Here is a 20,689-nt window from a genome sequence, read left to right on the forward strand (position 1 = left end):
GGGCCCACTCCTGTTTGGCATCTACTTTTCTGAAGTACAAGCAAACACAGGAGGGTTATGGCTGACAAAGTTTGCAGATGACTGCAAACTGGGCCGTAGTTGAAAACACATCCGACACAGATATCCTTCAGAAGGGTCTCACAGAAACAGATAACTGGTGCCAGAGCCATGGCCTAAAGTTAAATGCCAAGAAATGCATAGTCATACCCTTGGAAAAATAAGGTTGCCCCTAGCTACCATATAGGTGGCAATCCCTGAACACAGAAGAAGTTATTAGGGACCTAGGAACCCAGGTTGACAGTAGCCTTTCATTCGACACTCATATTGCTAAAGTAGTTAGGAAGACCTTCTACATTGCCCACCTTATCATGAAGGGATTCACATCTAGAACAAGGGAAGTCATAGTCTCCCTACTCATCACTCATCAGACCAATGATCGAGTACAATGCCCCATTCGGAATGTATCTGACCCGACACTTGCAGCAGCTGGAGAGGCCACAAAGTTTCTCACCAAAAGGATAAAGGGTCTCAAAAATCTGTCTTATGCTGCCCAACTGAAAGAACTCCAGTTATATTCAGTTGCTTACCGCTGCTCAGAGGTGACCTATGCCTGACATACAAGGCCATGTCAAACCCAGATTTGATGAACATGCTTCATCTCAAAAATCTAGATCCCTCAGAGCCACAAGGCGGACACTTAAACCTCGACACGGTTATTAATAGGGCGTGCTGGAGGGATAGATTCATCACCCAAAGACTCCCTATGCTGTGGAACAAAATCCCGGTTTATGTGAGGCAGAGCACCTTGCTGGCCTTGTTCAAGAGGAATCTTGACCAATGGATGGGAGATCGCAGATACACCCCAGGGGTTACCTCAGTGTCACTGCTCGACAGAGGCACAGCAAAATAATGGGCATAGTTTCTCCAAACTAAAGGGGTGGCGTAAACCACAAAACTATGGGCTAGGCTTATAAATGCCCTCGGGCAGATAGCCTAGTATGAACCTATGAACCTATGAACCTACTATCAAGGCACGTGTGTTTTGTTGCGCCACACGGGTCAGACCGTATCAAGGGTAAGAGTAGGGCTGCTGAGATTTACTCACCAGACTTATTGGCGAATGTATGTGTTGACAACCCAGTGTCTTGGCAGAATATGCGGGCTGTGGACACTATATAGGTCAGCAACAAAACACACTGAACACATCCGCAGCTAGCCACCCACAGATACCAACACATACGGTGTAACTGCCAAACACACACACCTGCCATGCCTTGGAATTGAGCACCTACCTGTCTAGTCTACCACACTACAGCATTATGCAGTAACAGAACATGCTACAGAGTTTCAGCATCACTGCACTCCCACAGGAATACTTCTAGGTGGATGACATCAGCAAAGGCAAAGACGCCGATAGGGAATGTATGGGGAGTGAGCTGTCTAAAAGCATTACTCTATCCTCAGGCAGCTGGAAACACACACACACACACAGTTGGCAGGGCTGGGAGTCGAACATACACCTAACTACCTTATCACACTAAACCATTACGCAGTTGGAACACAGCACTCCCAGAGGCATACTTCTAGGTGGATGACATCATCTGCAAAGGCAAAGACGCCGATAGGGAATGTATGGGGAGTGAGCCGTCTAAAAGCATTACTCTTTCCCCAGGCAGCTGGAAACACACACACACAGCTGGCAGGGCTGGGAGTCGAACATACACCTAACTACCTTATCACACTACAGCATTACGCACTTACAGAACACGCTACCGAGATTACTGGAACACAGCACTCCCAGAGGCATACTTCTAGGTGGATGACATCATCCCCAAATGGCAAAGATGCCGATAGGGAATGTATGGGGAGTGAGCCGTCTAAAAGCATTACTCTGTCCCCAGGCAGCGGAAAACACACTCACACACACACACACACACACACACACACACACACACAGTTGGCAGCCCTGGGAGTCGAACATACACCTAACTACCTTATCACACTACTGCATTACACAGTTACAGAATGTACTACCGGGATTACTGCAACACAGCACTCCCAGAGGCATACTTCTAGGTGGATGACATCATAAGCAAAGGCAAAGACACCGATAGGGAATGTATGTGGAGTGAGCTGTCTAAAAGCATTACTCTGTCCCCAGGCAGCTGGAAACACACACACACACACACACACACACACACACACACACACACACACACACACACACACACACACAGTTGGCAGGGCTGGGAGTCGAATATACCGAGATTACTGGAACACAGCACTCCCAGAGGCATACTTCTAGGTGGATGACATCATCCACAAAGGCAAAGACACCGATAGGGAATGTATGGGGAGTGAGCCATCTAAAAACATTACTCTGTCCCCAGGCAGCTGGAAACACACACACATACACAGTTGGCAGCCCTGGGAGTCGAACATACACCTAACTACCTTATCACACTACAGCATTACGCAGTTACAGAATGCGCTGTTGAGATTACTGGAACACAGCACTCCCAGAGTCATACGTCTAGGTGGATGACATCATCCACAAAGGCAAAGACGCCGATAGGGAATGTATAGAGAGTGAGCAGTCTAAAAGCATATTACTGTCCCAAGGTAGACGTAGACAAACACACGGCAGTGGTATGAGCGGGACAACCGCCTATCTACGGAGCACTATTACAACACTACATAGATACGAGACGCGCCACAGACAGTACACCCTTCAAGACAGTCAACCAGTGTGTTCAGTGTAGGAATTCATCCTGATGTGGGGTATGGACATCTGTTGCCTGGATGACCACCATCGCTATGCAGGATTTCAATGGTCATGCCCATACACAGAGGCACATAACCGACACATGGTGTCACTGGGCATGCTCACACAGTAGCACACGACCGTTTGGAATGTACTGTGTGTCCAACTACACAACGGCGTACTGGGCATGCTCACACACTTAGTAGTAGCGAAGGGCTGTCTTGCATGCACATGGATTCTAAACACGGAAGGGCACAGTTTGGTGTTAGTGTCCCCATGTACACGAAGGCCACTCACATGTACTGACCAGTACACACTCAAGAGCCATCACAGATGTCTCAGGTGCAGATCACAGTGGTAAATGCTGCATTCTACTGTCGTGCATGCACACGGATTCTAAACATGGAAGGGCACAGTTTGGAATGTACTGTGTGTCCATCTACACAACGGCGTACTGGGCATGCTCACACAGTAGTAGCAAAGGGCTGTCTTGCATGCACACGTATTCTAAACACAGAAGGGCACAGTTTGGTGTCCCCATGTACATGAAGGCCACTGTCATGTACTGACCAGTACACACTCAAGAGCCATCACAGATGTCTCAGGTGCAGCTCACAGTGGTAAATGCCGCATTCTACTATGTAGCCCTCAGACATCACCATGTCCTTGGACCAGCAACACACATCCATATATTACTACAACACCATGTGACTCATGACCAATGGACTGTAGGTCTACAGCAACAGTGCAGACTACACATGTACTGACAGGGTTCCATCATGTGTTATGCAATGCAATGATACCACTGTTCTTAACCAGGTCGGCTCTACACATAGGGGCCCTGGGTCTTACACAGCTGTAACAGATGACTGTCGCTGTACACCAAAGAACACTCATGTTTGGATATGACATACATGTAATCGCAGTGGATATGTACATGTCCCACACACACACAACACATATGTACATAGCATAGCTTTTGCTGTCATCCGTGCAGACAAGTGGCTACAGCAATCACACTCATGCACATGGAAGGTAGGTCCATGGCTGTTGAATGCTAACAGTACACAAGGTAGCAATCATTCCCTCTGTACTAGTTACCCATGACAACCATCATATCATACAACAGTCCATGTGTTATGTATGTCATCACACATGTCCACCAATTGCAACGCATACCAACATGGCTACATGACAGGAATGTAGGACCAACACACATGTACATGTGGTGTGCATGCAGCTGCCATGCATATGCAGTAGCTGATGTATGTCATTCATCTGTGCCTAACTACAACATGCAGTTGCAATGCAGCCCCATCATTGACACCTGTATATGGTGAAATACTCACAGTACGGTAGGATGTACATCAGGTATGGATGGATGTGTGTACATAAAGTGGTGATCCACCTTTGCAGATGGATGTTTGCTGAAGACAGCTCACAGGTGTGTCACAAGTTGTCCTACCATTACATGTGCAAACAGTACGCTATGTTACTGTTACGTGAAGGTGAAGACATACAACCTACACAGTGGTCAGGGTGTTACTGACTATAAATCACTTGACACCTGTAACACTTACATCCTACTGTGTGCATATAGCAGCACAATTGCCGAAGGTAGCGTTGGTACACATAATGCGGCCAATACTGCTGCATGTCTCTCAAGACGTATCATCATATAGCAGGTGTATGATTCACAGTACTGCCATGTGTGTTTGCTTGTGTGACCATATATGCCACTTATGGTGGGGAATACATCACAATTGTTACACACCCCTGTACACTATTGTAGAGATCTATACATACTGCTGTGTAGAAAGCAGGACATAGGCAGGGATGGTGTGTGTATCACACACATGTCAGCTATCTGTATGTGAATGACATTTGTGGACTCCACAGTGTGTGTGTGTGTGTGTGTGTGTGTGTGTGTGTGTGTGTGTGTGTGTGTGTGTGTATGTATGTATGGCTGTCTGGTGCATGGAGTGAGGGTGTATGCTACCATGCAGAACAGACAGGATCCCTAACCCCTCATGGTGATGTAGTCTACTACCCTGTTGATGCCATCGGTCTCAGCCTTACTGGCTACCTGTACATGTTCATTCTCTGTGTCACGTCATGTGGGTGCACAGTACTGTGAGGGTGATTACCACATAGGCAGGGGTCCTCATCTCAACACTATCGAGTGTGCGTTATAGTGTTGTTGACCCCGTGAGTGTGTGCATGTTACTGTGTGTTTCTGTGTATGTCTGTGTGTGTTCTCATCCTGTAATGTGACAGCGTATTACTGCTACACAGTGAAGCCTCATGCTATCAAGTAGCCTCTAACGTTATCATCGGCCAGACCGCTGTGTAAACCCCCCGCACCATGTCACCATACCTGTGATGTGACCTGGTATGGATGTCACATCTCTAGCCACTGTAGCCTATTAAACAGCCCACATGCTTCTGGACCAGTAGATGTGTGGACATCTGTGGAATGGTAGCCTAACAGTGAGGTTGAGGCTACATATAGCATGCTGGTATTGCCATACATGCCTGTGAGTACTCCACATTTACACATGTGAAACTGCAAACACTGCTACGTATTGGCAGATGCAAGTAGACCGTAAGGAGGGAAGCAGGGCATTATTACCAACATGCTGTTACTGTTGTTACCAAGGCACATACTGTGAACATATAACAATGCATTATAAACCTGTACTACATGGTATGTCTGGTGGATGTCAACAGTACACAAGAAATGTAATATACACTTATCTCACTATTCTGTTCACCCTGTGCATCAGACCATATGAGCATGTCCCTGCACCAACGGTGTGGATGACAGGGATGTGGCACAGGCATCATCATATGCACAGGGTGATAATGTTTGCCAGGGGCATAGGCTGCACCAGTGGATGACATCATGTGTGTGGGTTAGGGCCGGTGATCTGATTGGACATGTGTGGTCATTATGCATGTGGGTGTTGCGGTGCCCTACAGATGTTTCTGCTGTGTGTGTGTATGTGTACACACAGTTCTGCCTTGTGTCCGGCCTACACAGGGGTATTAGTGACAGCTCCAGATTGTACAGACCAAGATGTACAGCTCACTGTGTCTGGCCACGGCCACGTGACTTGTGCCTGCCAGGGGTTGCACGGGCACTACCAGGCGGAGGTACAGATTGGCGACTGTTCGATGACACATGTCCACTGGAACCATGTCCCCGCTGGGAACATCCAGGGCCACGTCCACATGTCTTGCTGTGTCCTGGTGTGGACAGCGCAGCACCAGCTGCACTGCTACTGCTACCGGCACTATGGGAGCGGGCATGTGAGGTTGCTCGTTCACGTTGACCTGCACTAGGTGATGTAGCTGGCCTATGTCCACGTGGCCTATACCGCACTCCTACCAGATGTTCCAGCACAGACAGCTCATGCTCGCGGATTGCCATGCCACGGTCAAGGATTCCAACCATGTCACCCAATCACCTGTCCAGAACATCAGCAATCTGCTGTTGAGCATTTGCCAATGCCTGGATGTTGTCATTTAGAGTACAGATAGCAGCCCTCTGAAGCCACTGCCCTTCTCTGTTCTGCCATTCAGCACATGCCTGTGCCGCCATTACAGTCGGGAACATGTGTCTGGTGACACCAGCTGCTGCACTCTGTCCTGCAGTTGCATGTCTGCCAGAGGTCCTCCTACGAGCAGCACTGGCCACATGGCTGTGTGGTACAACTGCAGTCATTACTGTGACACCATGGTGTGGAGACATACCTTCTGTAGCCACCACATGTTTCTGTTCCAAGCTAACACACGCTGACTGTACTTCCTCTATGGCCACTGGTGATGGGGTATGTGTTGGCATGAGAACTGTGTGCAGGGAAGAGGGGGACATAGCTGGGATGGCAACCACTGGCACAGATTCAGCCCCTGACAACCCTGTCTGTACCTCATGCATATGTTCATTACTGCTAGTATCTGTGGGGACACTAACATCAGATGGACCACAGGAGGGTAACACACCTACATCACCTGTGAATGCAAAGAAAGACTCTACATTACAAGAGACACACACAGATATAGAGACACACGCAGACACAGAGACACACACAGACACACAGGCACACACAGACACACAGACACGCACAGACACTCAGACCCACACACAGACACTGACACACACACAGACACACACACACACACACACACACACACACACACACACACACAGACATAGACACACAGACACACCATGCATGTGATTTGACAGACGGCATGCAGCATGCATGTGATACAGCAGACGGCATGCAGCTCAGACATTAACAGTGGTAGTTAGCATACCTTCCTGAGTTGCACACAACAGCAAGCAGGTGTCATGTCAGTAGCCATGCAGTTCACACAATCATGGTAGTAAGCATGCATCCTTGTGATACACCATGTGGACCAGCACAGGTTAACAGTACACATGGCTGAAGTGACCTTGACATTGACATGTATTCTGCTGACGTGTGCATTGACATGCATACATGTCTGACACAATGGTGTCCTGACACATGTACAGTGTTGTAATGGGTATCACATTGCAGTGTTGTCTGTATGCCCTACAGATGGAATGCACTTTTAGCAAATGTGCATGAGCATTGAAGGGTAGTGTGAGGCATCTACATTGCTATACAGTGTGAAGTACAGACACTGTGCCATTGCATGGCATCATGAGGTGTCTATATTACTATAGAGTGTGTAATAGGCACACAGTGCATAGCCATAACTGTGTGCATACACATTACATAACTGTGGATTGTGACCCACGTCGCTGAGGTGTATACACACCAAACCATGCTGTGTCATGTGACAGGTCACTGGAAGACCTATGGATGACACCCCTGCACAACTACTACAAAGTCTTAGCTGCCTGGCAACCATGTCCACACATGGCAAACTTGTCAATACACCATGCCCCACATGACATTAATGTACCACACACACGAAGTGCATGGCTGACAGTGATGTCCTACAGCAGCAAGGGAAATGTACGGTATCTGTGGCCTGATGTGGTGTCAATGTCTGTAAAGCTGGACAGGTGACTACTGTCACGCTATGACACAGTCGTGATGTTCACCACATCTTATATGGTCGAATTAAGTGACATCTCCACAAGCTGTGCACAGGCTTTTAGGATGTCCAGTGTTCCACATCAACTATATAATCAGTCAACTAAGGCTACAGTTGGACCATGTGTGGACAATGTGCAACAGGGTGTATACACATCACGTCTACTGTGTGGCTACATGTCCCTGGCCATCCTCCATGGCCATGTGTGAACATGTGTTGGCCACATGTTTGTGATGGCCGTCTATCTCACATGTCTGTGTTGTCCCATATGACATACACCCATAGATGTCAGATATGTCACTGTCCACAGGGTTATGCAGACAAAGGGTTGTATGTTTGGTATGTGGGGTATGTATTATGAGATAGTGAGACAATATTGCAGCCGGAACACTACATGTCTGGGGCATGTCAGATGGCACATCACGATGTGTGCACCCATTGCAGGGGCATATTACACAATGATGACTCCTGTGGGCTGCCCATATCCCAGCTCACTGTGTGGTACTGTTTGCATATCACACATGTGTTGTTCCAATGTATAGTACATATGCCTACATTGAACAACACCTCCACCATTGTATGCTCAGCTGTCCACACCTCTAGCAATGACAGATACTTTGGTTTTATGTCAGTGTTTCATTTAGTTTATATATATTGCACATGGGTAGCCAGTGTGAAGGATGACAGATGTGACCTGTATATCGTGACTGGACCATACATTATGTGTACATGTGTTAACTGGCCACATGGCGAATAGGTATATGCATTATCATGCCTGATACTGATAGGTGTCTCACCTGCAATGGACTGATGTCTGTGCAGCACGCCAGAGGTACCTGTATAGGGGTGACACAGCAGTTTGAACATTATCCATGACTGTATGACAGCCACAGGGTGCACTGTGCATGTTAACACATTCACCTGTACAATAGCATATAGTATGCACATGTGTGCATTCACAGGGTAGCATACTGTAGTATGCGGCATGTGTGTAAGCATACCTTGCATATGATGTTACATTACATATTGTACAGTGACACATGCAACTAAATGGGATATAATAGTCATATGTGCAGTAGTGACTTACCAGGCAACTCCAGGCTCATTGGTTGGGAGACACCCACCTCCACGATGGCAGCTAGTGTTTGTGGATGCTGTTCTGAGGGTGTCCCCAGGCTGGCCAGTAGCTCCTCAGTGGGTGTGAGTGGGGGCTGGGTTGGTGGCCCACCACCTGTTCCACCTTGGTCCCTGGTGATTGCATTGGCACGCTGTTTCGCATGTCGTATCAGGTCCATGCAGTATCTGCGCACCTGCTGGTAGGTGCAGTTATGCCCACCCACATCATTAACCCTCCTGTGAAGTTCCTGCCACAGGTCATTACGCTGCTGGGCATGCTGTGGCACATGGCTGAACAACACCTCATAGTTCTCATGAAGGTATGGGATGAGGGCATCATCCTCCAGGTGGCTATACGCTGGCAGGCGTGAACATTATCTGGAAGACATAATGATGGAAACAGGTCACAGTATCACAGAGATGTACAGAGATACAGCTGCACATATATTTGTATTAAATATAGTACATCTGAACAGTTAATTTTGCAAATCGTCATGACACTGACACGAATGACATGTTTTTGTCACACACATGTAACACCCGTTATGCATTGGATATCATCACCATATATGTGTGTCACCTCATTACATTGCTCATACCCCATGTGAATGCTGTCTTGATGTGGGCATGTCTGTTTGCCTGTACTGGTGTTCTTACCTATCAGCACATGCCTGGATGTGTTCACAGTAATGCTGTTGACCTTGATGCTGTGTATATGTCACATATCAACACATACACTGCCTTAATGGACATGAGCAGTGACAATGCACACATACGCACAGAAACCTTTACATGCATGTGTTTTGCCATATACATCTACACGGCACTTCAACATCCTGCCACGTATCGCCTGTGTTGCACATGTGATAGATATGGGACAATGGCTAGCCGGACGTCATTTGCAGGAATGGTTATCAACTATAGCATGTACGGGCAAGGTTTTCTAGCTGTATCCGACAGCCATTTTGCCACCGCGAGGTGCATCAGTGCCACATTACTGAGCCAGACAGTTAATGATACATCTACCATGCGGTCATCGGACCATGTATGACAGAGATGACATGTGCAGCTTTGATGGACAGGGTTGCATGGTATGGCAGGAGTATGTAACATGTATGGCACAGGGATCTGTCCAGCATGTGGCGATCCTTGTAGTAGGACGGTGGCTGTCCATGACGTATGCCTTTCAGATCAGGATATGTATGTGTAGCATGTCCAACATCACTGTGTAGCACATGTCTTTATGCAAGGTAGCCAGCATGCTGCATAGTGGAGGTGAGGATTGTGAAGGCTGGTATCGCCCATCCACGCATGGCCAATACCCCTTAAAGGTGATATGTGCTCCGATATTGGTCACCTGAGTGCTGAGTATGCCTGTCCAATGAGCTACATGCTCATGGATGGCACCCTGTCATGACATGGGTGCCCTGTATGACTACCTAATAGCCCTGGGGACGTCACCAACTCAGGGAGGTGAACTGCACAGTACCATCCCTTACACAGTGTCCATAATGTTGACTGCTGCCTAGGTGGTAGTTAATGGGTACAGGGTTATTCACCTAGTGGTGACAATGCTATTATCAGCTGTCAGATTGTACACATATGTCACACACCTCACCCACAAAGCCCATTCTGTATGTTGTCCACAAAACTGAGACAGCTATTTCTCCTAGGTCATGGCCATTCACATCCTTACATACACAGATGCCTCCCATTTGTCTGTGTGGTATGGGCTACAATGAGGGGGGAGTACAAAACATTAACCCTGTTTTACTGTAGCTGCCACTGGTGTGATATGCACATGTTACTCAGACCCCTTTTGTAGTGTCGCTTCTGTCAACAGGCCACTGGTAGAACACTCCTGTGACATACGAAGGTACATCAAGTATACTCAGTGTAGCTGGAACACAGTATGGGTGATGATGTCCTATGACCTGTCACAGGTATGCTATGCAGTGTCAAATCATCCATACTGTCATCTACATCTGTACTGCTAACATCTACGTTGATAAAGGTTCATAGACTTGCAGACCATACCCAGCAGGGTAATAGTGCAGTGCCTCCAGTTATGACTGTCGTCTCCACTTGTGGGTTGCAGTGGGTTGATATTATCCAGCACCCTATCTGTATTGCATATTCATGCTCAGCACTTGTTCAGAACATGTAAGCACTTCATGAGCTGCTAATTACTATAGCACCCATTCTAACTCATTTATTACAAGTACATTGTCTGTCCTTACATTTCCAGCTTGCTTAGAGTACAACAGCTGTTGTACACACGTAACTCACATATCTTGTGAGACATGGTTGAATATACAGGCATGTCCAAGTGTCACTTACCAGTGCTATTGCCTGTCTATATGATGAATATGGCAAACATGTGGCAATAGAGCAATTGTCTCATGTACACAGTCAATGCTCACCACCCAACATACTACACTACAGCCTGTAGGAGATGCACATATGTAGCCATGCTGGGGGTAATGCTCTCACCAACCCAGACTGAACCTGACATTCATGTGGGGACGTTTAACATTTGCAACACACCCCACTCATCACATAGTCTCACTAGATCTCCACCACCACAGGCCACACATAGTATGAGTACGACATATGCAGAACCTCTCCATACTCTCTGTGTAGGCGCCAGAGGCAGCTCCCATCACCAACCACAACAACAATTACTTATAGCCCACAGACTCATGTGTGCCCATCAACTACAGCCAATAGGGTGTTATAACATACCCAACACACCGGTCATAGGTGACTCTGTAGGAGGTGACACTGATGTCCCACTCAGCAGACTACACAAGGTGATATTCGCTTACATCTAGCTGTCGGGTAACATGATCTGCAACATAACCTATGCACCCATGCCACACCTCACCAGGTACGATTTGATTGTCATTCTCCATGTTAGTGTGACTGCCCTGAGATGTAACTTCCTGGACTACATGTACAGGGACATGCAATAGCTCTCCGGACTTGTAGCCCAGAAGTTATCGACCAAGCCCTGAGAAGCATTCTGCATTCATCCAGACTGATACCACTGTACAATGACTGACTGTTTCACTTCAACAGTTGCCTATGCTTCTGCTGTCATTCCACAGGCATCCAGTATCTGTCTGCTTTGAATGACATGGTCAACAATACACGATGCTTTGGCACAGATGACCTGCACCTGTCAGCCCTGGGAGTACAGATAACATGTAAGGCTCTTGCTGCTCCTATACTGCCTGTCTTGCACAGTTTCCAATAGCATTCACCACCAGAATGGGAACAGGCAAGCAAAACCTGGGGTAATTTTACTCAATGCTTGACATCTTCATCTCTAATGCACTCGGGCGAGGCAGTCCTTATAATGGACCACTTCGATATCTTTGCAGTGACTGGGATCTGCCTCTAGGCTCTGCAGAGCACACCTGCACTGACAGGTTATACACAGACCACACCTTTCAGTCATGTAACCTGGACCAGAACACCCACGGCGGAGGTGTGTTCATATTTCACAATGTTGTACACACCTCCTGGCTGGTTACTTAGCACAATGCATCAGAGGTGATCCACATGCAACTAACTGTGGCCAGAACTGCTATACACATTGTAACATGCTACAGATTCAACAACATACCCCACAGTTACTGGCCCTCATTTCTTGGTGTACTGGACAGTAGGGTTCAGACAGGTACTACTGATGTGAGACTGACACTACCCCACACTTAACTAGGATAGCTACTTATGTACTGACACATCAGGCCAACGCTGTCTGGGATTCATAACCTCCACTCGGCTGGATCAACCCATACACACCACCACCAAGACCAACGATATCCTAAACATGGACATTACCAACATGTGACTAGTGTTCCACACCTGGGGTTATCCCCTCGTTGGTAGTTTCCGAACATATGCTAATCACCCTTGTTATCCACATCCCGGCACCACACCCTTCACAGAATACACAGTACAGGATTACTACCACGCCTACTACAGATGTCTTATGACAGCGGTAGTAAACGTCATGACACCCGTGCAGATGGACAATGCACATACAAACTCAGAAACATACACCAGTGCACTTCAGTAGCCCTTACACGACTGCATGGATCATGCTATTCCAAACAGAGCCATGATGGTACCCACCAGATAATGGATGCCACTCTGGGGGTCCAGTTCCATGGATATAATGTACAATAAAAGGTGGAGGCTGTTGCAAAGTGGAGTACAATCCCATGGGTGGGGTAGCTCACTGGTCAGCCTCAGTAGGAATCTGGGATCCCTTATCACATCCTCCAAAGCTAGCTACGTATACATTACTGCGACACATTCCAGGGACTACCACAAAGCATTATGGAGGTATGTCAGTAGTCAATGGCAATACCCACATCTGCTCTGACATATGACGGTTAGGCAGGTACATTACAGAACCGAGTGATATTGGCAACATCCTGGCGGATGGGTTCAATGCTAACTTTACACCCTCTCGCTCCCTACAGGGCCATAATCCATGCAGGAACATTGCAGAGTCCCTGCGGTCACAACTACACAGTTGCAGCCTGCACTCTCTAAGGCCTGGAACACAGACTCCATGTGACCATCCAACATCCCAGGCTGTGATTTACACAAACCTCAGAATGACATGTCTCCCCACTTGGCCACCAGATTCACTAATAGCCTTGTATCAGACATTGTGGCCCCTGAATGGTGCACGGCAACAGTTATCACACTCCACACAGGTGGCGCCACAATGAACCAGAGGGACTATTGCCCTATACACCTGACTGGACTGTTCTACAAGGCTATGGGGCACATCATCATGGAAGTCATTCACATAGATATTGGTGGGCTCCAGACCTTTGATGCCACCCAGGTTGGACTTGTTAGGACCTGACCATGGCTCCTACACCTGGTGGACTCCTTTGATACAGTTACCAGGGTAGTTGATGACGTTAAGGGGGTCCACACAGCCTACATTGTCCTCTCATTGGCTTTCAGCACCGTTCTCCATTCTGGTATTGACAACATACACATCCACCTGCACATCAACCCTTACGTCTCAGGATGTTATGCAAAGTGGCTCACGGACAGGACCCACACAATGAGGATAGCATGCCATAGTACCTACTGTAATTCAGTTACATTTGGCGTAACTCAGTCCTCAGTCATAGGGCCCCTCATGTTCGGTATATGCTTCCCTGAGGTACAGGCTAGCACAGAGGGACTTTCCCTGACTAGGTTTCCAGACAACTGCAAACAAAGCACCATGATTGATACACCAGCTGATATACACACCCTCCATAAGAGTGTCACTGTGATAGATACCTGATGTCGATAACATGGCCTCATGCTGCATGACACAAGGTGCATAAACATCCCCTTTGGATTACACCAATCACCCACTGTCTATCACATAGGTGGTAGTCCCCTACATACATGTGACATTATTCGGGAACTTAGTACACACGTATGTAGCACCCACTCCTTTGATAACCATATTGCCAATGTGGCGTGGGTATCCTTCTACGTGGCCACCCTTATCTGTACTGGGTTTGTAGCTGGAAAAAAGACACCCATTGTACCTCTATACTCCTGACGTATGACACACGTTCAAGGGTGCAACACCCCGTTTGGGGTGTACCTTACCGAACAGCAATGGCTTTACATACCACAACATTAACACACCATGAGGATTATTGAGCTCCGAAGGTTGACGTATGCGGCACAACTACGGACACCACGACTGTACACATTTGCATACTGCATACTCAGGGGTGACCTGTGCTGAACATACTCCACATACGCGACATAAGCAAAAGCCACTGAGAGCAACACGCTCATGGATATGTGCACAAATGCAATGATGAGTGGGATGTGCTTGAGGGTTACATTCCCACACCAGACACTCACCATGCTGTGGAGCATGATTCCTATGTACATCAAGCAGGGACACTCACTAGCACTGTTCATGAGATATCTCAGTGGGTGGATGGGAGACACACATGTATGCCAGGGATCACTGCAGTGGCTGTACTGTACAGAGGTGTAGGTAACACATGGCTCAGCTGTTCACAGACAGAACACTACCCTAGAGAGGTGCCGCCGGTGTAAACACTGTAGTTGGGCTTACACATGGACTTGCCAGACAGCATAGTACCTCACTATGAACCTGTGAAGCTATTACATGTCCTTTGTGCATGGTTGATTGAGTAGCTCTTCCATTTCGATTAGCTATCATGATGTTACAGTGTCCCATGACTACAAGCCATATGTATCCTGTTATTGTGTATTGTACATGCCAATAGACGATACCTTTTGTTTGCATGATATAACAGTTATGCTGTGTAAAATATCTGACATATCTACCTACAATACTGTACATTAGACATATTTTAAACATTATCCCATAATGCAAAGCATACTTGCACAGCAGGACCACCTTAGGCATGTTATTCTTATTATATGCCCTTACACATGCCTACTGTGACAGTATATCAACATATACTATCCCCTGCTATGGCACATACTTGTTGGACAAACCCTACCACTGACGGCAGGTGGTGTGGAATTGTTCTGTTTAAAGCCCTCATGTAGCATCCCTTGTGGTGTATGAGATATTTACCTTGTGGCCCACAGCAGGACACACAATTTCTACAAGCGTTACTATGCTCAACAAGTCATCACTACATAGTACCTTTTCCCACTTTATGCATTGTGTACACATTTAATTAATACAAAACAGGCTCTACATACACTAACATACTGAGTGTTCTACATACCTTGTTAGCTTTCCGAGTCCTTGTAAATATCTCTCTACACCTTTACTGTTTAAACGGTTCTATGGTATGAGCATACGGTTTGAATGTATGGCAAGTTATCCTTATATACGTCGATACCTGTAACATGTGGTTTCTTGCCGCCAGTTGGTGTTCCTGAGTAAATTATTACATGCACATCAGCTGTGCATCTACTCCATTCGCCAACTACGTGGCAACAATGGGGTATAACTGAATTCTCCACTTGGGCGTTGCCCTTTTGCCCTACCTTCGGGGAGACGGCCTGTATGTGTTTTGTTGAGTGGAATTGCAACTGCTATTTGTAGAGACACGGATATTTTGAATTCATGTCCCCCGTAGATTGTGTGTGACGGCTAGAGTATGTGGTTCTACATGTGAGTCTACCTGTCATCTCATCCGTCTGATAAGGGACTATTGCAAACAAAACCTGTAACATCGCCGTCTGTTCCATTGTACAACAGCTATGATTTCACATTGCGCCTTTACAAATGTGTCTCTCACAAGGTATGTTATAGCTTCTGCAGATGTAATTGAGTGAGTGGATGTTTGTGATGTTATTACAGTCTGTATTTCAATTGTTTCGGATGTGGGGGAGATGTAGGTGGGTGTACATAGCATATACAGGTTTGTGGGGACTGCATTTCTACATATTCCATACATGTGTGTGGGCTCCTTCCCTAATTGAAGACCTATCAGTTAGTGGACTGAAACTATGGTTGTTACAGGCTTATACATTTGAGCCATTGTTAATTGGTTTCTGTATAGTATGCAGGTGAGGTTGATACTTCAATACCTCCGACAATACAGCGATATGTAAGGGAATGTTACTAAATGACAGCTGTCTTGTGTATTTCTGTCACAGATATTTGCACTCATTGCATTTGTGTTGGTGACTGAACCTATTTGTCATGGGTTGGCACCTTTTCAAGTGGCCATAGTGGGACATTTGCAGGACACACATCGGTGTTTACAGGCCGACACATACCCATGGTCAGTACACAGGATAGAACATACTTTTATCCTAACTACATACTTATTTTTGTAGCACTTTAGATACTTATCATGTTTCATGTAACGTTTACGTTTTTTAGATACAGGCATAACTATTTAATGCAACTATTACATAATATATGGGACATAATTATGTCCTACAATCTCGGACATTTGCCCATTCTAATATTTTTTGTCAGGACACAACTGCCCAGGGAGGGGCTGTCCCTCTTAAAGTGGGACAGGTGGTAACCGTATGCCTACGGCCAGCTATAACCACACCTACTGTAATGATCTACCTCTGAGTTAGCACTAACAAACACATGATGCAAACACACACACACACATTACAGTCCCACAGAAACGCACACGGCACCCTCAACACACACATACACAGACGACAGCAATCACAAACACAGTTGAACACAGTACCTACGTGGACCGCAGCACCGGCAGTGATAACTAAATCTCCCTTAATATCGTGATAATATTACACGCGGTTCTAGTGTTCCGGTACTGTGTTCTTTCGGTCTTTCAGCCTCGTGATTATGCGTGTCGGTATGTGACACATTCGATACTTGGCAGTATTCTATTTATGTGTACCTCCATGGTTGTGACCATGTCGTTGACCTATCTATATATTTGCAGATATAGGTGAATCCGTATATATCAACATATATCTCTCTATCTCCCTTTCTATCTCTATTATATATATGTATGTGTATATATATATATATATATATATATATATATATATATATATATATATATATATATATATATATATATATATATATGAGAGAGAGAGTAAGAGGGAGAACACACCTTTCATTGTGTACATGTCGGTGTATACTGTTTCCTGGACTCCACACGTTTGTGTTTGATCCTGTCACATTACACACCTGCCGTTGGTACATCTCGGGTAGCTTAGTGTTAGGTGATTGTGTACATGATTGCATGTTCTACTCATGGCAGTGGTCGTTTTACCCTTCAGAGCAGGCACTATTAGTACAGGGGTGAGTAATGCTAGTTTCACCTGTTCTGGACATCACTGACCGTGATCTGCGCAATATTCAGTGAAGCTTAGCCCTGTTTCACGCATATCCGTATAGTCATGTTTAAACGACGCTTACCAGCACTGGGCAATGCATAATCCCGCTAACATGTGCTAAACCTGATCTGATGACCTGCATCCAACATCCATTATTTGTGCCTTCGGGATTACGTAACGTCCCTTGCAGGGCATGGAACCGGGAACATACACGACAGTCAGTACATTTACCACTTGGGCATCTGGGATTTGTATACGTGTTATGGCGTTTTTTATCTGGGCTGTACTACAGCTGTTACTCCATAATGCAATCAAATGGGTAACTCAGTTAGTTTACATATGGATAAGACCTATTAATGGTATGTCCAAGTGATGTTTAATGGATGTGCTCCAGCATTGGGAATGTATGTCACAGTGAGCCACACACTATAATGTGCTACACCTTCACACAAACATAGGTGGAGCATGCTGGGGTGACAGATACCTGTCATGGGTATTCCCTATGCTTTGCCACTACATCCATGATTACATTGTATGGAGCCCCTCATTAACACACCGGGGAATCCATGCAGAGTGTGTGGTGAACAGTGATTACACACATGGATCCCGCAATTGGTTCTGCTCCACTGAGGGATAGTTGGTTACTCAATGTGGTGGCGACAGCAGACACTGTTTGCCTCGATTGATGAATGGCCTCTGACAATCGGGTGTGTACCTACCGATGTATCTAGGAACCTATACATACAGTATCAACATATGCTGATAGGTGTGTGTACTGTTCAGGTGTTGACATTCCTTGTTCCAATAGCTGTTGTGTGTGCAATGGTTGAGGGCTGCCTATGTAGGATTCACATAGTAGGCCACCTATACATTACAATTTACAGGTGGTCGTTTGTGTGTGCCATCCATTTTACTGTGTGTGCAGGTGGAGAAGTGTGTCAGCCCGTAGGGACTTACACTGTCAGAGTATGTGCTATACGTTCCCTCTTTGCCAAGGCATAGGCATATTGGGCACGCCTCCATCTGCCTACTGGGGCTGGCACAGGGTGTTCGTGATCTGAATCCCTCTGTGCCTGTGATGGCCTTGGCAATTGTGGTGGGCTGTGAGGGCCTTCACCATTATGTCCCTGCTGCAGCTGTTTCCGCAGGATCATATTATGTAGCATGGCACATACTATGAAGATGTGGGCACACGTGCCTGGAGAGTACTGCAAGGCTACACCAGATATGTCCAAGCAACAGAACCGTGATTTCAGCATACCAAACACACGGTCTATGATGATTCTGGTTTGTGCGTGTGCCTCATTATGGCGTTCTTGCATGGGTGTGTGTACATTTCTGATGGGAGTCATCATCCATGGCTCCAATGCATAGCCAGCATCCCCCACAAGGTGGCCATGTGGGATGTCCCCCCTGACAAATACCTGATACAGCTGTGAGGCATGCCAGATGTGGGAGTCATGGTAGCTTCCAGCACACACATCCATGATAATGCCCTGGGCATTGCACACGACCTGGCAGTTGATGGAGTGGTATCCCTTGTGGTTTATGTAGCGCATACCATGCTCACCGGGTGGTGACTTGATATGTATGTGCGTGCAGTCTATCACACCCAGTACCTCCGGGTAGTGTGCCACATGGTGGAAGAGACGCATATTGCTGGCCAACTCCTCCTGAGTTCGGGGGACGTTTATATGCTCATTGGCATGTGGTAACACGGCATCCAGGAACTGGTGTAGTACCCTGGATGCTGATGCCTGTGAGATCCCCATTATATCTCCAGTTGGCCTTTGAAAGGTACCTGTGGCTAATATTCACAAGCTTACACATACCTTCGTGTCCACTGGGATGGGTTCCCCTCTGTTGTTTCTGGATCTTAGGCGTGGCCGGCACAGCTCAACTATTTGCTGTAAGATGTCCCTGTCCACCCTCTAATGCTCTACTATCTCCAGATCATGTAGCCCCTGGTAGGTTACCCTTGGTCTGAACACTCTTCTCCTCTGGGACCTGCGGTGGTTGTCAGCATCATCCTCCACAACACCTTCAGTCTATAACACATGGTGATGAATCATGGCTATGGCAGCTCCCAACATGAACATTGTAAAAGTTCCCTGTCTGTTTACACCGATGGTGCAGTGTTTGAGAATACACAGGTGTGTATGAGGTGCCTTCACACTTTATACTATTGTGCTGTGAACACTGATGATGTCATAGGGTGTGTATGTACGATCATAGCTACAGGGTATCTTATGTGTTTTACCACAGGTACTGCTATTGGCTGCCATGGATTACCTCTTTCCCTTCCCTTTACATTTCTTAATGTTTCACCTCCCATTTTCTGGCATGCATCCAGCTGCCTGCTTTCATTTTTACTTTCCAAAACCTGGCTTATCTTGCGAAATGTGTTCTATGGCCAGTCTACTGCAGGTTTGATTTGCTCTGCTATGACAGTTCTCTTTTCTTTGCAATCTGACACCTCCCCTATCCTGTTTTGCAGGTTTCTGCGAGCAAACTTGTCAGCTGCCGTCAATTGCCCACTGTGAGTTAATAGGTGTTAATTGCTCAGTTGTACTCCAGTTACCCTACTGCGGCATTTCCTTATTTTCTTCCCCTAACCTTCCTGTTTGAGCTATGGTGCGCAGCGCGTACGTCCGCTTACCGGGTTTTGGGCACATTTTCATCCCCGTACACATGCGCTTTCAGGCACCATATGTGCTCTCAGCTAAATGATGCTATACCTACATCCCCACCCCTATCCTGCGGCTTTGCTTAGCAACGGGCAGGCCGGATTTGCATTGCTCCAATGTGCTTACAACTACGGTGGCACACTCCACTGCTGATGTCATGTATACCTCAAAACCACTCCTCGGTGTTGTAGTG

Source organism: Protopterus annectens, chromosome 1.part0 (genome assembly GCF_019279795.1).
Source record: "Protopterus annectens isolate FY-2018-M chromosome 1.part0, PAN1.0, whole genome shotgun sequence".
Classification (NCBI taxonomy): Eukaryota; Metazoa; Chordata; order Ceratodontiformes; family Protopteridae; genus Protopterus; species Protopterus annectens.